This window comes from Lissotriton helveticus, chromosome 3_1 (assembly GCF_964261635.1).
Source record: "Lissotriton helveticus chromosome 3_1, aLisHel1.1, whole genome shotgun sequence".
Classification (NCBI taxonomy): domain Eukaryota; kingdom Metazoa; phylum Chordata; class Amphibia; order Caudata; family Salamandridae; genus Lissotriton; species Lissotriton helveticus.
In genome coordinates, this window is record NC_136061.1 from 562,575,507 (window position 1) to 562,595,785 (window position 20,279).

Sequence of the window (20,279 nt, forward strand, 5' to 3'; positions counted from 1 at the left end):
CTCCCCTCGCACCTGCAACCAGCTTGCCTCGCACCTGCAACCAGCCTGCCCCTCCCCTCGCACCTGCAACCAGCCTGCCCCTCCCCTCGCACCATCCTCTCGCACCTGGAACCAGCCTGCCCATCACCTCGCACCTGGAACCAGCCAGCCCATCCCCTCGCACCTGGAACCAGCCTGCCCACCCCCTCGCAACCGGAACCAGCCTGCCCACCGCCTTGCACCTGCAACCATCCTGCCCCTCCCCTCGCACCTGCAACCATCCTGCCCCTCTCCTCGTACCTGCAACCAGCCTGCCCATCCCCTTGCACTACCCCCTCGCACCTGCAACCAGCCTGCCCATCCCCTCGCACCTGCAACCAGCCTGCCCATCCCCTCGCACCTGCAACCAGCCTGCCCATCCCCTCGCACCTGCAACCAACCTGCCCCTCCCCTCGCACCTGCAAGCAGCCTGCCCCTCCCCTTGCACCATCCCCTCGCACCTGTAACCAGCCTGCCCATCCCTTGGCACCTGCAACCAGCCTGCCCATCCCTTGGCACCTGCAACCAGCCTGCCCATCCCCCCGCACCTGGAACCAGCCTGCCCATCCCTTCGCACCTGGAACCAGCCTGCCCCTCCCCTCGCACCTGCAACCAGCCTGCCCACCCCCTCGCAACCGGAACCAGCCTGCCCACCCCCTTGCACCTGCATCCAGCCTGCCCCTCCCCTCGCAAACCAGCCTGCCCCTCCCCTCGCACCTGCAACCAGCCTGCCCCTCCCCTCGCACCTGCAACCAGCCTGACCATCCCCTCGCACCTGCAACCAGCCTGACCATCCCCTCGCACCTGCAGCCAGCCTGACCCTCCCTCGCACCTGCAGCCAGCCTGCCCCTCCCCTCGCACCTGCAACCAGCCTGCCCCTCCCCTCGCACCTGCAACCAGCCTGCCCCTCCCCTCGCACCTGCAACCAGCCTGCCCCTCCCCTCGCACCATCCTCTCGCACCTGGAACCAGCCTGCCCATTCCCTCTCACCTGGAACCAGCCTGCCCACCCCCTCGCAACCGGAACCAGCCTGCCCACCCCCTTGCACCTGCATCCAGCCTGCTCCTCCCCTCGCACCTGCAACCAGCCTGCCCATCCCCTTGCACTACCCCCTCGCACCTGCAACCAGCCTGCCCATCCCCTCGCACCTGCAACCCGCCTGCCCATCCCCTCGCACCTGCAACCCGCCTGCCCATCCCCTTACACCTGGAACCAACCTGCCCATCCCCTCACACCTGGAACCAGCCTGCCCATCCCCTCACACCTAGAACCAGCCTACCCAGCCCTCACACCACCTGTGATTTTATACGTTGCTTCACCACAATCTGCGACCATGCTCTGACCTTCCCTTGGAGCGGGAGGTGGATGGGGGTTTGTGGGGGGTCTGAGTGGGAGCGCTGGCAGTAGGACTGAGGGGTCTCAGTGGATGCAAAGGGTCTCGGGGCCTTGTGAGCCAGAGAAGGGTCGACAATGAGGTCAGTACCGCCAGTCCACCCCCTTCCCCTTTACAGGGCATGGTAGGTCGAGTAACCCTCTCATGCCGGGCACACAGTTCCAATCTGAGGGTCGAGGGGCACTGGGCTGCCCACCGTACCCCGCAACCCATCCTGGCCTGCTGCCTCCTCTCTTCCCAGTCAGCTCGCCTCCCTCCCCCCGCCCCCTGCCCCCCCACCACCCCACACAAATCCCCACCCCCAGCCGGCCTCGGGTACTCGGCACTCAGAAATGTTGAAATTAGTGACATGGGCATCAAGTGCCAGCGACCCCTGTAAATTCAGGAAAAACAATAAAGCGCAACTGGTTGCACAAGAGCACACAGAGGGTCCGTAGCGAGAGAAGCAGGAAGAATTGCAAAGTGCGCGGCGTGCACAACACAGCGGGGGGGCTACATCTAAAGAGAGGAGAGGTCCCCCCCCTTAATAAAATGCTTGTTTAATTTTTGGTTCTATTTTTGAGTGACCTTTAAGCCACACATCATGTCTCAAAGGAGTCAAGTAGCCAGTGAGTTTGCAGAATTGGAATTAGACATTGAGGCATTGCTTACCTACAAAGTTGATCAATTGAGGCAATTCTGCAGAGCTTTGGGATGTCCTATGAAAAGTAGCGCCAAGAAGGAGGACCTGCAAACGGCCTTGAGGGCCTGGTGGGAAGCCAAAGAGGTTCAAGAGACGGGTGATGCTGAGGTGGATGAGGATGACCCAGGGAACGGATTTGGTCCACAGGATTTGCCGGTGGGAGGTATGAGTTGGAGGTTTTAAAACTTAAGGCTCAAGCAGAGGATAAAAAGCTGCTCTTTGAAAGTGAAAAGCGAGCAGAGGAGAGCAAGAACACTCTCGCCTTGGAAGAGAAGAAGATTCTCTTAGCTCATGAGTGAAGCATGAGGGAAAGGTGGCAGCGCACAGCCAGTGCCAGCGGGTAAGGTGTACATTCCCCAAGACTTAGTGTGAGATTGCAAAAGGGGTGATGATATATATGCGTGGTTCACGGCATATGAGATCGCACTGAGGATGAATGAGGTGCCTGAGAAGCATTGGGGGGCGGGCCTATGGAAACACTTTGAGGCTTCTGGGAAGGATGTTTTACCACCTTTAGAGAGGGCGGGAACCCTGACCTACGCCAACATGAAGGAGGCTTTATGCCTCAGGTATGGTCTCACTCCTGAATAGTACAAGCAGAAATTCAGGAACTTCAAGGAACTGAAGTCCAGTCCTTGGGATGGGGGTGTGGATGTGTACACGTGTGCACTGGATGATTGGGTGATGGTTAGCATAGCGAATGATTTCAAGGGATTGCTCAGTTTGGGCCCCAGGGAGCCCCGGCTCAGTAATCATTTTTCAGAGTTGTGCCAACACCTGTTAGAGTGCGAGCTCTTTGATTCCCAGGAGCTTGCAGGAGCTGGCACCAGAGACAGACCCCTGGTTAAAGGACAGAGGGTCTGAAGAGGTACTGAGGGGGAATTCCAGCAGTGACTAGAGATCTTCCGGTCCCGTGGGAGGGAAGAAGGGTCGAGTGGTGCAGTCAGGTCCCAGAGTAGTGGGGAGGGGCATGCAGGCTAGCACCCTGTCTCAAAGGAGATGGAGGGAGTGTGAGCAGCGTCCTCGGGGTCCGCTGCCCTACCCCAGAGACTGGAGGGTTCCTTAGGAGAGCACTCGGTTGGAGGTCTAGAGCCTACTTGCCAGCTGTGCGAGGAAGAACACCTAGTGTCAGGAGGTCGTGGGGCATCTGTAACCAGAGCTCCCGCGGTCCTGAAGTTTGTTGGTGCCATTCCTAAGTGGCAGGCCAAGAAGTCTAGATGGAAGGTTGAGAGGGGGTTGTGTTCCCCAGTAGAAAAATCCATGGGTCAGGGCCCAGCCAGAAGGGCTGGGATCCCTAGAAGTCATCAGGGTAACTCCGCCTCTAACCTGAAGGGGAGGATATCTGTAGGCAAGGCACCAGCACCCCTAGAGGGCCCCCGATTGCCAGGAAGTACCAATGGAGTAGCTTAGTTGGCCAAGGGAGTTGTAACCGAGGGAACCACCTAGGGTCAGGAAGGCATAGAATGGGAGGGTGTCCCTGCGGTGGCGGGCCGGCGCCCGGGTTCTATCGCCCCAAGCAGGGGAGTCCATCAAGGAAATTGATTGGCCTACCCTGCCTTTAGGCTGGGAGGAGATTGTGTTGGACTTGGCCCTTTTTGGCTAAAGTTCCTTAAACTTTTTGCCTTCCTCCTAGACCTTTCTCTGACATGATGTTGCTGACTTAGATGCTATGGGCACTTTGCCACTGCAGATCAGCTCCCTGTATAAAGTGTTATGGGAGTTGGTTGTCCATAATTGGTATCTTTGTCTTACTAGTAAAGTCCCTAGTAAAGTGCACTATGTGTGCCAGGGATGGTAATGCAAATGCTACCAGAGGGCCTGCAGCACTAATTGTGCCACCCACACAAGTAGCCCTAAAAAGAGATCTCAGGCCTTCCACTGAGGTGCCTGCGTGCAGTTTAACTGCTCGTTGTCCTGAACAAGTGCACTCACTTGCCAGGCCTTACCCTTCCCTTTTTATGCACATCCGACACCCCTATAGTAGGCCCAATGTACCCCCCTGGGCAGGGTGCAGTGTATGTGAAAGGTAGGACATGTACTGAGGTGTGTACCATGTCCTGACGGTGAAATACTGCCAAATTTGTTTTTCATTGTTGCAAGGCCATCTTGCCCATAGGACAGAATGGGGAATGCTGTGTCACATGTTTCCAAAAAACACAGTTGATGGACAGAATGTGGAAAAAAATGTCATACATTCACCCCACTACAAGGATCTGGGCCTAAATCCATCGTTTTTTTGCACTCCACACCACCCTGGGTTAGACACTGGCTATATGCAAATCAGCTCTGACCCTGTGCCTCATGGAAACAGTCCAGTCCGAACTACCAAGCCATGTCTTTCCCAGACCGGAATCAAGCATCCAAGGACCGGTTTCTGGCTATCAGCCTTCATCAGCCTGGATAGCTTGACTCCAGTGGTGTGGAGAGCCTGGGACTCATGTCTGAGCATACCCAGCCCACTCGGGGGTAAATTTGCAAAAAACACAGTTGATGGACAGAATGTAGAACAATGTCATACATTCACCCCAGTACAAGGATCTGGGCCTAAATCCATCGTTTTTTTGCACTCCACACCACCCTGGGTTAGACACTGGCTATATGCAAATCAGCTCTGACCCTGTGCCTCATGGGAACAGTCCAGTCCGAACTACCAAGCCATGTCTTTCCCAGACCGGAATCAAGCATTCAAGGACCGGTTTCTGGCTATCGGCCTTCATCAGCCTGGATAGCTTGACTCCAGTGGTGTGGAGAGCCTGGGACTCACGTTTGAGCATACCCAGCCCACTCGGGGTGAAATTTGCAAAAAACACAGTTGATGGACAGAATGTAGAACAATGTCATACATTCACCCCAGTACAAGGATCTGGGCCTAAATCCATCGTTTTTTTGCACTCCACACCACCCTGGGTTAGACACTGGCTATATGCAAATCAGCTCTGACCCTGTGCCTCATGGGAACAGTCCAGTCTGAACTACCAAGCCATGTCTTTCCCAGACCGGAATCAAGCATCCAAGGACCGGTTTCTGGCTATCAGCCTTCATCAGCCTGGATAGCTTGACTCCAGTGGTGTGGAGAGCCTGGGACTCATGTCTGAGCATACCCAGCCCACTCGGGGGTAAATTTGCAAAAAACACAGTTGATGGACAGAATGTAGAACAATGTCATACATTCACCCCAGTACAAGGATCTGGGCCTAAATCCATCGTTTTTTTGCACTCCACACCACCCTGGGTTAGACACTGGCTATATGCAAATCAGCTCTGACCCTGTGCCTCATGGGAACAGTCCAGTCCGAACTACCAAGCCATGTCTTTCCCAGACCGGAATCAAGCATTCAAGGACCGGTTTCTGGCTATCGGCCTTCATCAGCCTGGATAGCTTGACTCCAGTGGTGTGGAGAGCCTGGGACTCACGTTTGAGCATACCCAGCCCACTCGGGGTGAAATTTGCAAAAAACACAGTTGATGGACAGAATGTAGAACAATGTCATACATTCACCCCAGTACAAGGATCTGGGCCTAAATCCATCGTTTTTTTGCACTCCACACCACCCTGGGTTAGACACTGGCTATATGCAAATCAGCTCTGACCCTGTGCCTCATGGGAACAGTCCAGTCTGAACTACCAAGCCATGTCTTTCCCAGACCGGAATCAAGCATCCAAGGACCGGTTTCTGGCTATCAGCCTTCATCAGCCTGGATAGCTTGACTCCAGTGGTGTGGAGAGCCTGGGACTCACGTCTGAGCATACCCAGCCCACTCGGGGTGAAATTTGCAAAAAACACAGTTGATGGACAGAATGTAGAACAATGTCATACATTCACCCCAGTACAAGGATCTGGGCCTAAATCCATTGTTTTTTTGCAGTCCACACCACCCTGGGTTAGACACTGGCTATATGCAAATCAGCTCTGACCCTGTGCCTCATGGGAACAGTTCAGTCCGAACTACCAAGCCATGTCTTTCCCAGACCGGAATCAAGTTGTTTTTGCTTTTGTCACCCCGAGTGGGACGGGTATGCTCAGACGTGAGTCCCATGCTCTCCATGCCACTGGAATAAAGCTATCCAGGCTGATGAGGGCTGAAAGCCCGAAACCGGTCCTTGGATGCTTGTTTCCAGTCCAGGGAGGACCTGGCTTGGCAGTTCGGGCTGGACTGTTCCCATGGGGCACAGGGTCAAGACTGATTTGCATATGGCTGGGTTCAAACTGGAAAGGCATGGTGAGCAAAAAAACGATGGATTTAGGCCCAGATCTCTGTACTGGGGTGAATGTATGACATTGTTCTGCATTCTGTCCATCACCTGTTGTTTTTGCTTTTGTCACCCCGAGTGGGACGGGTATGCTCAGACGTGAGTCCCGTGCTCTCCATGCCACTGGAATCAAGCTATCCAGGCCAATGAGGGCTGAAAGCCGGAACCGGTCGTTGGATGCTTGTTTCCAGTCCAGGGAGGACCTGGCTTGGCAGTTCGGGCTGGACTGTTCCCATGGGGCACAGGGTCAAGACTGATTTGCATATGGCTGGGTTCAAACTGGAAAGGCATGGTGAGCAAAAAAACGATGGATTTAGGCCCAGATCTCTGTACTGGGGTGAATGTATGACATTGTTCTGCATTCTGTCCATCACCTGTTGTTTTTGCTTGTGTCACATGTTTCCAGCATATCTTCCCATAGGCATAAGATGGAGAGATGGAGTTTAGTGTGCCTGAACTCAGAATTTAATAACACATCTTTTTGTGAAGATGTTTTTTGAATTGTGTGTTTAGAAACTGCCCTTTTAGAAGTGGCTGGTTTCTTGTCCTAGCCATCCTGCGTGCCTCTGCCTGGTTGTGTATGAACTGTCTTAGTTTGGATGTGACAGGGTCTGGGAAGTGTCCTCACCCCGGGAAGGAGTAGGTGAGACAGCAACAGGCTGGCCTTCATTTGGTGTGGTGGAGGAGTAGCCCCCTGGATGTGAGGAGGGCTGTGTTGCTGCCACAAAAGGATGGCTCCACCTCCCGCGGAGCATCTGGGGCCCAGACCCTCACTATCAAAGGAAGAGGGTGTGCACTGGCAGGAAGACACCCAGGTCTGGTATTGATCAGGCTCAGAGCCCCCTGAACACAAAGACTTCAAAGGCATTTGGGGTATAAAGGTGAGAGCTGAAACCCCTGAACTCAAGACTGAACTCAAGCCTGAACAAGCATTGGCATAGCCAATAGGTCTCACCTTTGAGACCTTATAATTGTTTAGCCATGCACCACATTATCACCCACCGGGCAGATTTCTGTAATGGAACTAGTTCTTATGTAAAGTGCTTTGATACCTTCATTAGCGCTATATAATGCAAAAAATAAAAAGGAATGAAAGGAGAAGTGCTTGCAGATTTCTGAGGTGGGGGAGCAGAGAGATGCCCTCTATAGAGTTACGCTGTGCCTACCTGCTGTAGATGTTTGTTTTTTCTCCATAACAGGGTAAAATGCTGATTGCTAACGTTCTTCTGTTTTGTTTAACCAGAAGCATGATCATCCGGTCAAGAAATGGTTAAGCATCACAATGTAGCTATTTACTGAAACCCCATGAGGATCGTTCCCTTCCTCTCCAAGACATGAGTGGTCTTTAAGGAGCTTTAACTACGGTAGCAGCTGCTTGTTGCCTTCTGGGGTAGGCTTGTTGGCCAAGGCCCGCTCAGTAGACGGTGCTGACGAATTCACTGAAAAGTAAGATGTCACCGTAATTGATTTTGTTTCTGTTCCTTTGTGTTTTAGAGAAAATGAAAGCGCACTCCTGAGGAGGTGGGGTGGAGGGGACACATCTTCTAATGAAAGCGTCACGGTCTGGAAATGAAACCTGACCCAAAACAGATGGCAGCCTGCGCACCGCCGCTGCTGGCTCCTATTATATAATTCCAGTACCAAATCAGAAAGCGAGCACAGTATAGAAAATCAGGAGCCAAATTTAAAGGAGGCAAAAGTGAGTTATCCCAGTATGCAAGTGAAGGCGGGGTTGGAGTATGCTGCATCTTGGTGCCGAGTAACAGATATTTATTGCCAAACAAATTATGTTGATTAGTCCGTTAGCCTCTAGTAGGATGAAAGGCTGAGCAGATGCGCTGAGGTTCGAACTTGCGGTTGTGAGGTCAAACATAAAATTAATAGGGTGCTTGCCTTAAAGTTAAGATTGCATTATATAATGCCAGTACCAAATCAGAAAGCAAGCACAGTAGAGAAAATCAGGAGCTGTGTGTGTAAACAGAGGCCTCGTTACATCTGTCTTGGCCGCCACTGTCAAAACACGATTCTGCTGCCTTCCTCCTTCTGCAAGTCCATAGCAATCAGACCCCCCAGGCTATAGCGGCATGGATTCGCAAATTTAGCGGCACAATTATGGAAATTTAGCGGCACAAATAGGGAAATTTAGCGGCATTTTTGCGGCACTTTATTTTACTCATAATCATTCATTTTCAGCCTTAAATCAATGGTAACTGTTTTAGCAGAGTATTCCACTTTGAATTGGCAACCTGGAATATGGAACAGAGGAAGCAGCCCACAGGTGAAGGCTGTTATCCCATGGAAATGCAATTCTCCATTTGCTTAAGCTCCCTGAGCTTGCCCCCCACCCACTGCGGGGGGGCTGTGTTACCCCACTCTGTCGAATTTGTAAGTGGATTCAAAATGGCAAGAACACGTAAAGGGTTAGAAAGAATAGTGGTATTAAAGAATTAAATAAAAATATAATAATTTGTAAGTGCTTTTTAAATTGTTGTGTAATTAATCATACAGAGACCCCTCATTTTGTGTATGGAGGTAACTATTCCACTTCTACACATGATGGTACCCAACTTTCTATTTCAAAAAAATATACCTCAATTGGTTTTTAACAACACAGTAGAAACTGTTTTCCATCACTTGATAGTCTTATAATAGATGCACATGCCTGGCTTGATAGCTTACTGTTTGAAGGTGTTTCTTGGAAAACGCCCTCAGGAGTCGAAGGAGAATGGACGGCTCTCAGTAAGCCTTACATATCCTGCACAACGTCATTAAGTTGCCGAAATGCAGTTTGATACAGTACTTAGATACTTTCAGGCTCACAGTGTATATTTACCTCAAAAGTTAACAGAGGTAGCTCGTCCATTTTATGCAAGGGCACTGGAATTATTCGCGAGGTAGGCACAAATTAAGCAGGTGCATTGTCTAAATTATTCATCAACAAAAGCAAAATATGTGGCGTAATGTGTGACATTTTGTGACAGTAGTTTTGTCATTTTTACATTTTAAACACTCTCCGGGCAAAGGTGTCATCTTAATACTATCAGTTCGGCACCTAAATACTGCAGTCAGCCACTAAAAAGGCCCAGAGTGACTGTATCTGAAGCACAGGCTGTGCCTCTCACGCCCAGCAGTAGAAAGCCTCTCCTGGTGACCTTTCCCTTTACTAGGCTCATCTACCTGCCAGACCTTCTACCTGCCTCGTCTCCTCCGTCACCCTGGGCACTACCTCCACTTCCTCCTCTGCCATTACCTTCGCTCCACCTCAGCTCCCCACCTGTCCCCACTCACTACCTCACCCCTCCTGTAGAAGCAGCATCTCTCTCTTTCACAGTCCCTTTTATTGCATCTCTCCTTCTCACTCGCCTCCTTATCTACTTGTCCCCCTCTCACACCAGGCCCTGTCTTCACAGCTCCCCTCACCAGCTCTCCTCTCCAGCACCTCCCTTCACAGCTCCCCCTCCTCTCCAGCTCGCCTCTCCTCTCCTCCACCTCCATTCACAGCTCCCCTCGCCTCTCCAGCACCTCCCTTCACAGCTCCCCTCGCCTCTCCAGCACCTCCCTTCACAGCTCCCCGCTCCTCTACAGCACCTCCCTTCACAGCTCCCCTTGCCTCTCCTGCACCTCCCTTCACAGCTCCCCTCGCCTCTCCTGCACCTCCCTTCACAGCTCCCCCGCGTCTCCAGCACCTCCCTTCACAGCTCCCCTCGCCTCTCCAGCACCTCTCCTCACTGGCCCCTCTACCTACAGAAAAGGAGCAGAGGATGAGAGGGGGTCTGGATGGGTCTTCATTTGGAATGATGGACATTTTGATCCGTCACGCAGAACGTAAGAGGGAGAAACTCTTGAAAGACATTGAGAAAATAGAGGGAGAAATAAACTCCCTTAACATGGGAGACATAGCTGATAAGAACTTTAAAATATTAAAAGAAGTACTGAGTTCTCATCATCAAAGCTATATAAGAGACAAAAAGATCAGAAAGCTGAAACGCGATGAACTAGACTACAAAAATGGTAGAGTTTTCACGTTCGCGAAGAGATTTGATGAAGCTAAACCAAGAACAGGGACTTCATCTCTGAAAGAAGCAAGAACAGATAAAACAATATCTATAAGTGATTAAGAAGCATCTAGTGTCAATAGTGAGTTCACTGAAATTAGTGACAAAAGAAGTGACTCTTCCATAGTGGCAGGAACATCCAGAAGCCCCATCCCTGGTTCTTCTCTTTTAACTGAACTAGACCGATACCGAAAGGGAATACAATCGGGGTTCAATCGCAAACCACAGTCAGGAAAAGAACAAGGAGGGGGGGGGGAGGAAGAACAGAGGAAGACCAAACTCCGAGTCACCAGGTCGGTTTCACGTCTACAGAAAAAGTAATGGTATCTGATACTGAGGACAAGGTTAATATGATGTGTCCTAACATTACTGATGCTGACAATGATGTATCTGTGGTAAACGTATCTGAAACAGAACTTTCTGCTAGTGAAGTAACCCTGTTAAAGAAAGGGTTTAACTTCTGTCCTATGAGCAAAGCTGATTTTACATCTGTCCATATTGACTTGTACAAGTTTGTAAGAAAGCTTAAACTGAAGAAGTTCTTGGACGTGAATAAAAAACCTAAAGAAACCATGATATACAATGTCAGTGAGAGTGGCAAAACAATTCAAGACATAATGGGGGTCCAAATGCTTCTGGGGATGGACGACGATTTTGAAGACACACCAACTATGGGCAGTATTATGGAAGATCTAGGCATTGAGAGTAACATCTACACAGATAGTGGCCTTAGAGTTAAATCTACGTTTTTACCAACAACAACGGCAGACACTCTTATAGATTGTTTCTATAAAACAGTTACCCAGGAGCTTTGCAAACTGGAAGATAGGGTTCTGGGGACTAGACTAGGAAAGAGGGACAATTTGATTAAAAGTGAAAGAGATGCTCTGAAACAACTGAAAGCAAGGAATAATCTTGTGATAAAAGAAGCAGACAAAGGCGGCAATATTGTCATGCTTAACAGTGTGGACTATATTGGAGAAATCAATCGCCAATTATCAGACTCCAATTCTTGTATCCAACCCTATGAATTCGACCGTATCCAATCTCGATAAGATTCTTAAATATTGGCACAGTGCAGGATTACTTTCTGACCTTGAGTTAAAATATCTAACCGTCTCCAATCCTAAGGCAGCCTATATATACGTACTACCCAAAATACAAAAGTGCATGACGGCGCCTCCTGGGAGACCTATTATCTCAGTAATAGGTGGGCCTGTAGAAAGGATATCAGAATATGTCAATATCACTCTGCAACCCATTGTACGAAATATTCCATCTTTCCTAGAAGATACCAAAGACCTCCTTTGTAAGCTTGAAGATTTAGAATGGACACCAGAATTCAGACTAGTAACACTAGATGTATGCTCATTATATACTAGTATACCCATCGAAAAGGGAATGGCTGCTCTTACGTATTTTTTATCTAAGAGAGATGCCACTCTATATGATCACACTACAATGATCATTGAACTAACCAGATTTGCCCTTAATAACAACTTCTTTAAACATCTGGATGATTGGTATCAGCAACACTCCGGTGTTGCGATGGGAGAAACATTTTCCCCATAGTTTGCCAATATTTATATGGGGTTCTTCGAAGACCAACATATTTGGAAAAAGGGCCCTCCCTCGCTCACCGAACATATTGTATATTGGTGTCGCTTCATCGATGTTTTTATGATCTGGGGAGGTAATGAGGAACAGTTGGATGATCTCCTAATGTACCTTAACAGCAATGAGTACAATTTGAGTTTCACCTCTGAATCCTGTAAGGACAGCATTTCCTTTTTGGATGTTACTCTATTTATTGCTGATGGTAAACTCGAATCAAAATTGTACAGAAAAAGCACATCTTGCAACGCAGTGCTCCATGCCAGCAGTGCTCACCCTGCTTCCCAAATAGGGGCCATACCTTATGGAGAAATGACCAGACTGAGGCGCAACTGTAGCACGGAAGAGGACTTTGTTCGTGAGATTGAGACCCTGAAAAAAAGATTTCTCGTTAGGGGATATGACAATACTCTGCTAGAGAGAGCACAGAATAAAATACAGAAAGTCTCTAGAGAATCTACATTGAAAAAGAAACATAAGGGTCCTAAAAAACATACTAATGAAAAATTGGCGTTTATAACTAAATATAACGCCAATAGTTCACAAATTTTTAGTTCCCTCAAAAGACAGTGGCATCTACTCAATCTGGATCAGGATTTAGAGAAATATGTTGGGGCACGACCACGGATCGTATACAAGAAGGGGAGAACCCTTAGAAACATACTTAGCCCGTCCATTGTAAAAAATATTACTACACTAGAGAAACCCCAGATATGGCTGCCTACCAAACCATGTGGCTTCTACAAATGTACACAATGTAACATCTGCCAATTTGCTTTAGACAAAAAGAAGTATTTTAGTTAAAACACTAAGCAAACACATTACATCAACCATTTCATAAATTGTAATTCCAAGTTGGTGGTATATTGTATTATCTGCCAGTGTGGGCTTATTTATTTTGGAAGTACTTTATGTCCACTTAAAGAAAGAATACAAGAGCATGTCAGAGCCATCCGCAATAACGCAAGGTACCCACTGGCAGCACATTATAATAAGGAACACTCTGATATAGAAATATTGGGGATACAGTTTCATGGAATAGATATGATCAAACCAAATCCCAGGGGGGTGATAATGTTATGGCATTACGCAAATTGGAAACCAAGTGGCTTATCAAGCTCAGAGCAGTGGACCTGGGGCTAAACACAGATAGGGAGCTACATGTTTTCTTGAAAGATTGATAAATAAGTATTTTTCTTTGTTTTAACTATCGCCCGCAGATGTTTTCTTGACACATGTATAACACACTACATGTATTTGGACCATTCTGGTCTAGGCATGATGAAATGAGCATTAGAACTTGGTGCCTTACATGTACTTCTATTGTTAAGAAACAGATAGGATTGGTGCTTTAAAACATTTGTTTAAAATTAATATGAAGAGTACTGATGAATATTACCTAGGATGCAACTTATATTGTGTTCTCATTGACTGTTTATATCAAGCAAGATATTTACTGACTCGCATTATATACGATTTGATTCCATTGTGTTACATTTATTCGTTTATAACGTAGTACGAGGTAGCGAGTTATGAGTATTGTTTGGGGCCGCTTGAATCCTAACCCTTTATAAGATGGCCGCCGTGTATACACGTAATGCGTAAGAATCATACAATTAACTTTGGCACACTTATCACGTGATACAGGGGCGGAACTCGTCTAGCACTTTAAATATGCTCGCCGGAACTCGAGTCGGGTTGCTGTCGGTATTGGAGGTTGGCCGGCTATCATCTATCGGAGAGGTGAGCTTTCAGCTTGGGAAGACTGCCGATAATTAGTTGTAGTATGCTGTTTCCTGGGTTTGAATTTGGGAAAATTCGGTAGTTGAATGATGCTTTCCCGACACTTAACTATGATATGATCCGACATGATGTTATGCCTATCGTGCTGTTGGGTCAATGGTCTTTATTACTTTACAGACTTATCAAGGTCTTGGTTACGCGCCCTTTAACATTGAAGAAGATTCTCCACTCAAGAAAAGCATTGTACTTATGAAGTGAGTTTTGATACATAAATTCTTTCATCTACCCTATTACTTAACGTAGGGAGATGTTGAGACCTTGTTCATCTTAGTGTGTGCCTTATACTTATCGAGCTTCGCTCATTACCTTTTAGAAAACAATGGAGTGGTGACATAACAGTTTGACATGGCGAACCTAGCCGTGTTAAGTGCGAAAGGGGCTCACATTACCATATATAGCTCTTCCTTTTAAATTTCGAACACTCAGTGAAGGTATATAATGGGTGTTCTTTGATATATGTGATAAAGTGTTAGTAAACTAAGTAGGACATTGTATGCCTTTGATGTTATTTTGCACTTAATGGACCTAGTTGTTACAGTTACTGCAGACGGTTTATAATCTCACTATGCCTTTTCCCTCTTTTTCATATAGAACTGAGATTATTGAACATTCTTACCTATTGCGGTGCTGATATACAACATGAGATATTTTGCAGCCCTACTTGGCTTCTACGCACTGTACAAACTTTGGTGAGGAACACCAATAATAGCTCCATAACTATTAAGTTACACTCGTTATATGTAGTTTTATCCATGACTGTGATTCGTTTTTATTTCTAGACATATTATTACGGCCGTTCATTCAACGAAGAATCTCCACACAGATCTAACATTTAGAAGAGGTGAGTGGAGTTTTTGTTTATAGATGAGGGTATCTATTTACAACAGTCCATTATCGGTAGGATTATTGTAAATAGCACTATGGATTGATATATATACTTGCTGGTGGTAAATGAGCAAGGTTTCTCATGTCAACTTTTGATGATGCGACTTAGTGTGAGGTGGTGTCTTTCGTTTATTTGTAGGAATTTTGATCATGCTACTTAGTGTGAGGTATTGTCTTTTCATTTATTTGTAGGAACTTTGGTTGGGTGGTCCACTGTATGGCCAGCATTTGGTAGGCGCAACGTGAGGGATACGGGTCTACCCTAAAGGCGAAATATGAACACGTCTACGCATTTACTATCTTTGGTACGTTTTCCTAAATATGTGGTGATAATGGATCGCTTTATGGAGCAACTTAAACCTATTTGGCGTGTCAATGGTATAGGGGACTTAGGAACAAACTGATATTTACACTAAACTCCCACCGTGTAAATTGTCTATCAATGAATGTGCTTGTTTCCGTGTATTTCAGTTGACACGTTATCCAGCATTTTAACTAGGTTTGTACTTGAGCCTTATCAACTATACTTTGATTATGTTAGAAGTATTAGTGATGCAGGCCTGTATCCACATATTATCAATAAGACAAGCTCATAGTAATATTGTGGGTTTAGGCAAAGATAAATGCAATAATTTGTACTTATGTATTAGATATGTTCATGTCATCACTGTGTTTTTTGTGGTTTTTCAAGAAAAGCTAATACTTTTTTATCAAATTTGTTTTTAAAGTGTATATAGAAAGATGTAATTAGTAAGTGTTTTTATAATTATATAAATTTATATTGATTGTAGTTTTGTTCTATGCTTCCAGCCTTGAAAAAGTCTCTATGAGACGAAACACGTGTCGGCGGTGTGAGCTGTGAAGTTTTTTTATATGTCTATGGATACATAATAAAGAGTTGGAAGAATACGACTTGGCTTGGATCTCTAAATTTGAAACTATCTCCAGTATTTTGGACTTTGCATATTGCCAATTGTGAATGGACTTAAAATATAATATTGTGATTCGATAGATCGTGAACCTTTATCTAGGTTTTCCTAGACTAGCTACTATTTGGACAACTTTGGGAGTGCTGTGTGGCCTGCTCTCATTTTTCTTTTTGATATAGAGCAGATGTTTTGTTTGGGTACATGGAGGGTCTTTCTGTGGTTGAGGTATTGGGGTCCAGTGTTGTGTAGACATTTGTAGGTGTAGGTGAATATCTTGAAGGTGATTCTCTTCTCGATGAGGAGCCAGTGGAGCTTGCATAGGTGTTGGCTGGTGTGTTTGTGTCTGGGGACCCCGAGGATGAGTCTGGCGGTGGTGTTTTGTATTGTCTGGAGCCTGTGGAGCAGCGACTTGTTGATGCCGGCGTAAAGGGCATTTCCGTAGTCCAGCCTGCTGGTACTGAGTGCGTGGGTGACTGCCTTCCTTGTCTCGGGGGGGTTCCATTTGAAGGTCTTACGGAGAATGCGGAGGGTGTTGAAGCAGCTGGAGGTGACAGCGTTGATCTGTCGGTTCATGGATAGGGAGGAGTCGAGTATGATGCTGAGGTTCTTGGCGTGGTCCGTGGGGTCGGTGGGCTGCCTTGGGCGGTGGGCCACCAGGAGTTGTTCCATGTCGATGGGGTGGTTCCGAGGACTAGGACTTCTGTCTTCTCCGAGTTGAGTTTTAGGCAGATGTTGCTCATCCAGGCTGCTACGTCCTGCATGCCTTCCTGGAAGTTGAGTCTGGTGGTGGAGGGGTCCTTAGTGAGGGAGAGGGTGAGCTGGGTTTCGTCGGCGTAGGAGACTATGCTGAGATATGATATGATACTATTGTATGATACTATTATTTGAATAAATATAAACATATAGAAACCTGGAAAATACGTATTGTGCAGGTTTTCTTGATGGTCTTGACTGAGCGTTAACGTTCTGGACGCTCCCTTTCCTGTCCACGGACCCTCCTTAATTAATTAGGGGTGGAGCTTCAACGTGTATGGTTCAGGAGGAAATTGAAAACACACTTATTCTCCTGATAGTACTCCGTCTCCTCCCCCGCCAGGCTCCGCACCAGGATTCTCATAAGTAGCTCTGCGCGTTATAAATATATGTAACATAACATAACATAACTTGATCAGACAATGCTGGCACTTAAAATAGGTATATTGTTGCTCTAATGCTCTTTAACCTTTGATGCTAGTGAAGAAGCTGTGTACAAGGGCTTCAATGAAGTGCTTCTTGGTTGGCACAAAACTGTCAGAGATTTAAAATGGGAGGAAAGTCTTGAATGCATTCCAAGAGTCTGGAGATCAATTTGCCTGCAAAGTTAGAAGCGTAGCCTGATACTTGCATGTTCTTGATCTCTGCACCCTCCAGGCCACTTCGGCTGTTCCTAGTTAAATAACTTCTCAGAATCAGTCAAACCTGCAAACCTCTATCTCACAAACATGCAGTAAATACAGAACTTGCTGGTACCTTTATGCATATATTTGTTTACGAGGGTAGTTTTTCCTGCTCTATTCAGACCTTTCCTCCCAATTCCCAGTTGTTCTCCTTCCTCCCCAACATGGCTCACCAGTGCATATGTAACCTACCTTTTTAACCATGACCCATCCCCCAAACAATCCAAGCACGCCCTTTACATTCAGGCACCAGAGACATTTCCATTGATCAGCTCCATTCAATCTTTCCATACAGCCAGCACATAAACCAGGCTCTCGAGGCACTCAACCCGTATGTAGCCCAAACATTTCTGACATAACATGTTCCACATGCGCAGTTGTCATGTTATGTAACAAGTGCTTCTGTCATATAGATTCATTCAAAATATGCATAAACGTGCAGTGTACTGATCATCCGTGCTCATATTTGCTTTGTAGTGCCCTCTATTCATGTGGCTTAGACATGCATAGAAAAACCTAGCAGAATTGTAGGCATAAACAATTGCTCAAATCTAACCACAAAAATGTACATAAAACATGGATGATGATTTGATCAACCTAGCAAATCACCATAGAAGCAAGGAGTGGGAAACACGAGAATTCTTACTTTTACCAGCTTCATCCAGATGGTACAAATACAGTGAAAATGCATTGATGGGGTCAAGAAGAGACTGAGAGTACAAAGCCTAAAATACATCATGATCTCACTATCCTATTATAGGGACATAAAGGTTGGGAAATCCTGCTTTTTGCTGAGTCCTGAAAAAGCTTTGAACTTGGTGGATGGGTGGAAAACTAAGGGGCAGAACCACGGAGTTGTGCTGCAAACCCTCTTGTGCGGGTGCGAGAACTAGGTCATGACTCATGGATGTCCTAATGGCTGCTGCAGGGAACCCAGTGCTTGAAGGGGCAGCTGAGATACCAGCGTGGCCTGCACAGAAATAGACATTAGAGGGCAGGGTGACAGGAGGTCCCCCAAAGGGTCAAACTAGCTTATCCTGAGTTCCCCCCCGAATCAGTATGCTGGGATTTCAGAATGTTCAGTACACCTGAGAGCCTATTAGATGATTCAGTTGTGCCACACGTGGTGCTTACCCCTAGGAACCTGTTTTGGGGGAGCTTGGGAGCTGCTCATTGAGATGGATCACACCCGTCTGATTCTTTACTGTGAAGACTTGGGTAACCCTTGATGGGATGATCCTGTGATGACTCATGTCACCTAAACATTTCTGTCCCTAGAATACCAAGCTCCTATAAGGGGCTACGCAGGTAGAAAACGTGGCATCTTTCCAGATGACGGGCTAATTTACATTGATCATTTGAGTCGTCTCAGTGCGGTGACTCTTCCGTCATTTTAAAGCTTCACTTTATGGTTATTTGAAATACCGGTCTGGGGGAGAAGTACTTTGCAGTTTGGGAATGGATAGTTCTTGGCTTATCATCCGATTTAATGGGGTGGTGAGTGTTCACAGCTGGGACAGAAGAATGTTTGGGTTGTCAGCAGTATGCATGTAGAGTTTATGGTGAGAGCTGTACTGTGGGTGGTGTTGATGGTTGTTGAATGGTAATCAGAAGATGTTGGCTGGAAAACACACCCGATTCAGGCAACTTGGAATTTCTTAACATGGAATTCAAGCATGGATTGATTATTCTGTCAGCCAATGCTCTGTTCTCATTGACGTTCCTAAACATGTCTTTCTCAACCTCCTTCCCCAGATGGCATACAGGAATAGTATGATAGCAACACAGGGTACAAAGTTCCCCAGGAGAAACGAAAAAACAGCAAAGTGTGTGTTAGGAGTGGAGGGTATCTGCACAGGGAACCGGGGAGTTCCCTTATTGGAACTAGAAAGCCTCGCACACCCAGCAAGCTAGATGTCATGCTCCATCACTGGCCTCCTGCTCCTCGTCAGACTGGCGCTGCAATGTCTGACGGGCACCTTATAGGTGCTCTTTGTCGGAGTTCTTCTGTTCCGGCCAGTTGGTGAGTGCGTGTGAGGGGTTAAAAAAATAGTGTAGTCGTGCGGGAGTGGTGAATTTAAAACAAGGTGAAACAGTCCACAGTGACCTTTATTGATGTGGCTGGTTCCCTTAGTTAAAAAGGTGGGAGGGGAGATAGAGAGACAGGAAAGGTAATGGCTAGCTATCTCGACCCTCTGGTCAGGTTGACATGTTTCTTTCCTATCGGGCAATTCTTCAGGACCTATAGTGACAGTACTACACAGTGAACAAATGTGAGAAAGGAAAGAAAAAATTACAACCTCAGTAGGTCGGTAATTGGTAGGTTAAAGGTCCTACTCTGGTATGATGACCCCTAGGAAAACCCTATCGGGCCCCGCAGACTGTTCCTGTGGGACCTGCACGGTCTTTAGGTACCTTAGCTGCGTGCGGTCATCGCCTCTCACACCTACCCCCACAACAAACGCGAAATCCGGACCAGCAGTTGAGACTTTGCTATATACCGCGGTTGTTATGTCTTCTAAACCAGCTTTTTGTGGCAAAATCATACCATAAGTTGCTAAAAACACTGCCAAATAGTCGGAAGCTAATGAAAAGTAAGTATGTTAAAGATGGCCATTCAACATACAAAGAACTTTTGAACTTGAAACTCTTGAACTTGAAAATTGAATTAAACAAAAGGTGCACTTTAACTAAATACTTAAAAACTAGAAAAGTAAGATCTTAGTCATCAACAATAAACAAGGGATTCCCAGATCTAAAGAGACAGAAATCATCAAAACTTTACAGCCTCATATGAAACTCACCAGCAAAAATAAACCGCTTACTGTAGAAGAACTATTTTTACCAATTTAAAATCAGCAGCATCCCAGTATAGACATCATAGGCTTCTTGCCTCCAGAAAAAAAATTACCATCTAAGAAATTCAAGTAAGTATTTGCAAATTCAAGAAAAAGAAAGGCTCCAGGTGTTGATGGGCTGACTACTGAATCCTAACATGCACTTCCTGACACTCTATCGCAAAACTTCAAGAACTCTTTAACCATCTGCACCACCTGGAACATTCACCAAAGCTACAACTACTTTGTTGTATAAGATTGCCAAAGATCCACAAGACCCAGAGTACTCTGCAAGACATTCTGCCTAACCAGAGCTACTAGACAAGGTTGTCCCCTCTCTCCACTTCTCTTCGTTATTACCCTCCAATCACTGCT

At 46.7% G+C, this 20,279-nt stretch overlaps 1 protein-coding gene across 7 annotated transcripts in view; it reads left to right on the forward strand.

Annotated features, from left to right (window-relative positions):
- The window catches only part of FTCDNL1 (formiminotransferase cyclodeaminase N-terminal like), a 221,454-nt gene that overhangs the window by 61,456 nt on the left and 139,719 nt on the right, over positions 1-20,279 (forward strand). The window contains exons 2-7 of one of the 7 annotated variants that reach the window (XM_078680500.1): positions 7,589-7,791; positions 13,662-13,757; positions 13,935-14,011; positions 14,409-14,506; positions 14,597-14,658; positions 14,895-15,007. The exons of 2 other annotated variants lie outside the window; for them this stretch is intronic. The gene's annotated coding sequence lies outside the window, so the exon portion shown is untranslated. The remainder of the gene's footprint in view (positions 1-7,588; positions 7,792-13,661; positions 13,758-13,934; positions 14,012-14,408; positions 14,507-14,596; positions 14,659-14,894; positions 15,008-20,279) is intronic. 4 more of the 7 variants (XM_078680501.1, XM_078680504.1, XM_078680505.1 and 1 more) reach the window with 4 other exon arrangements.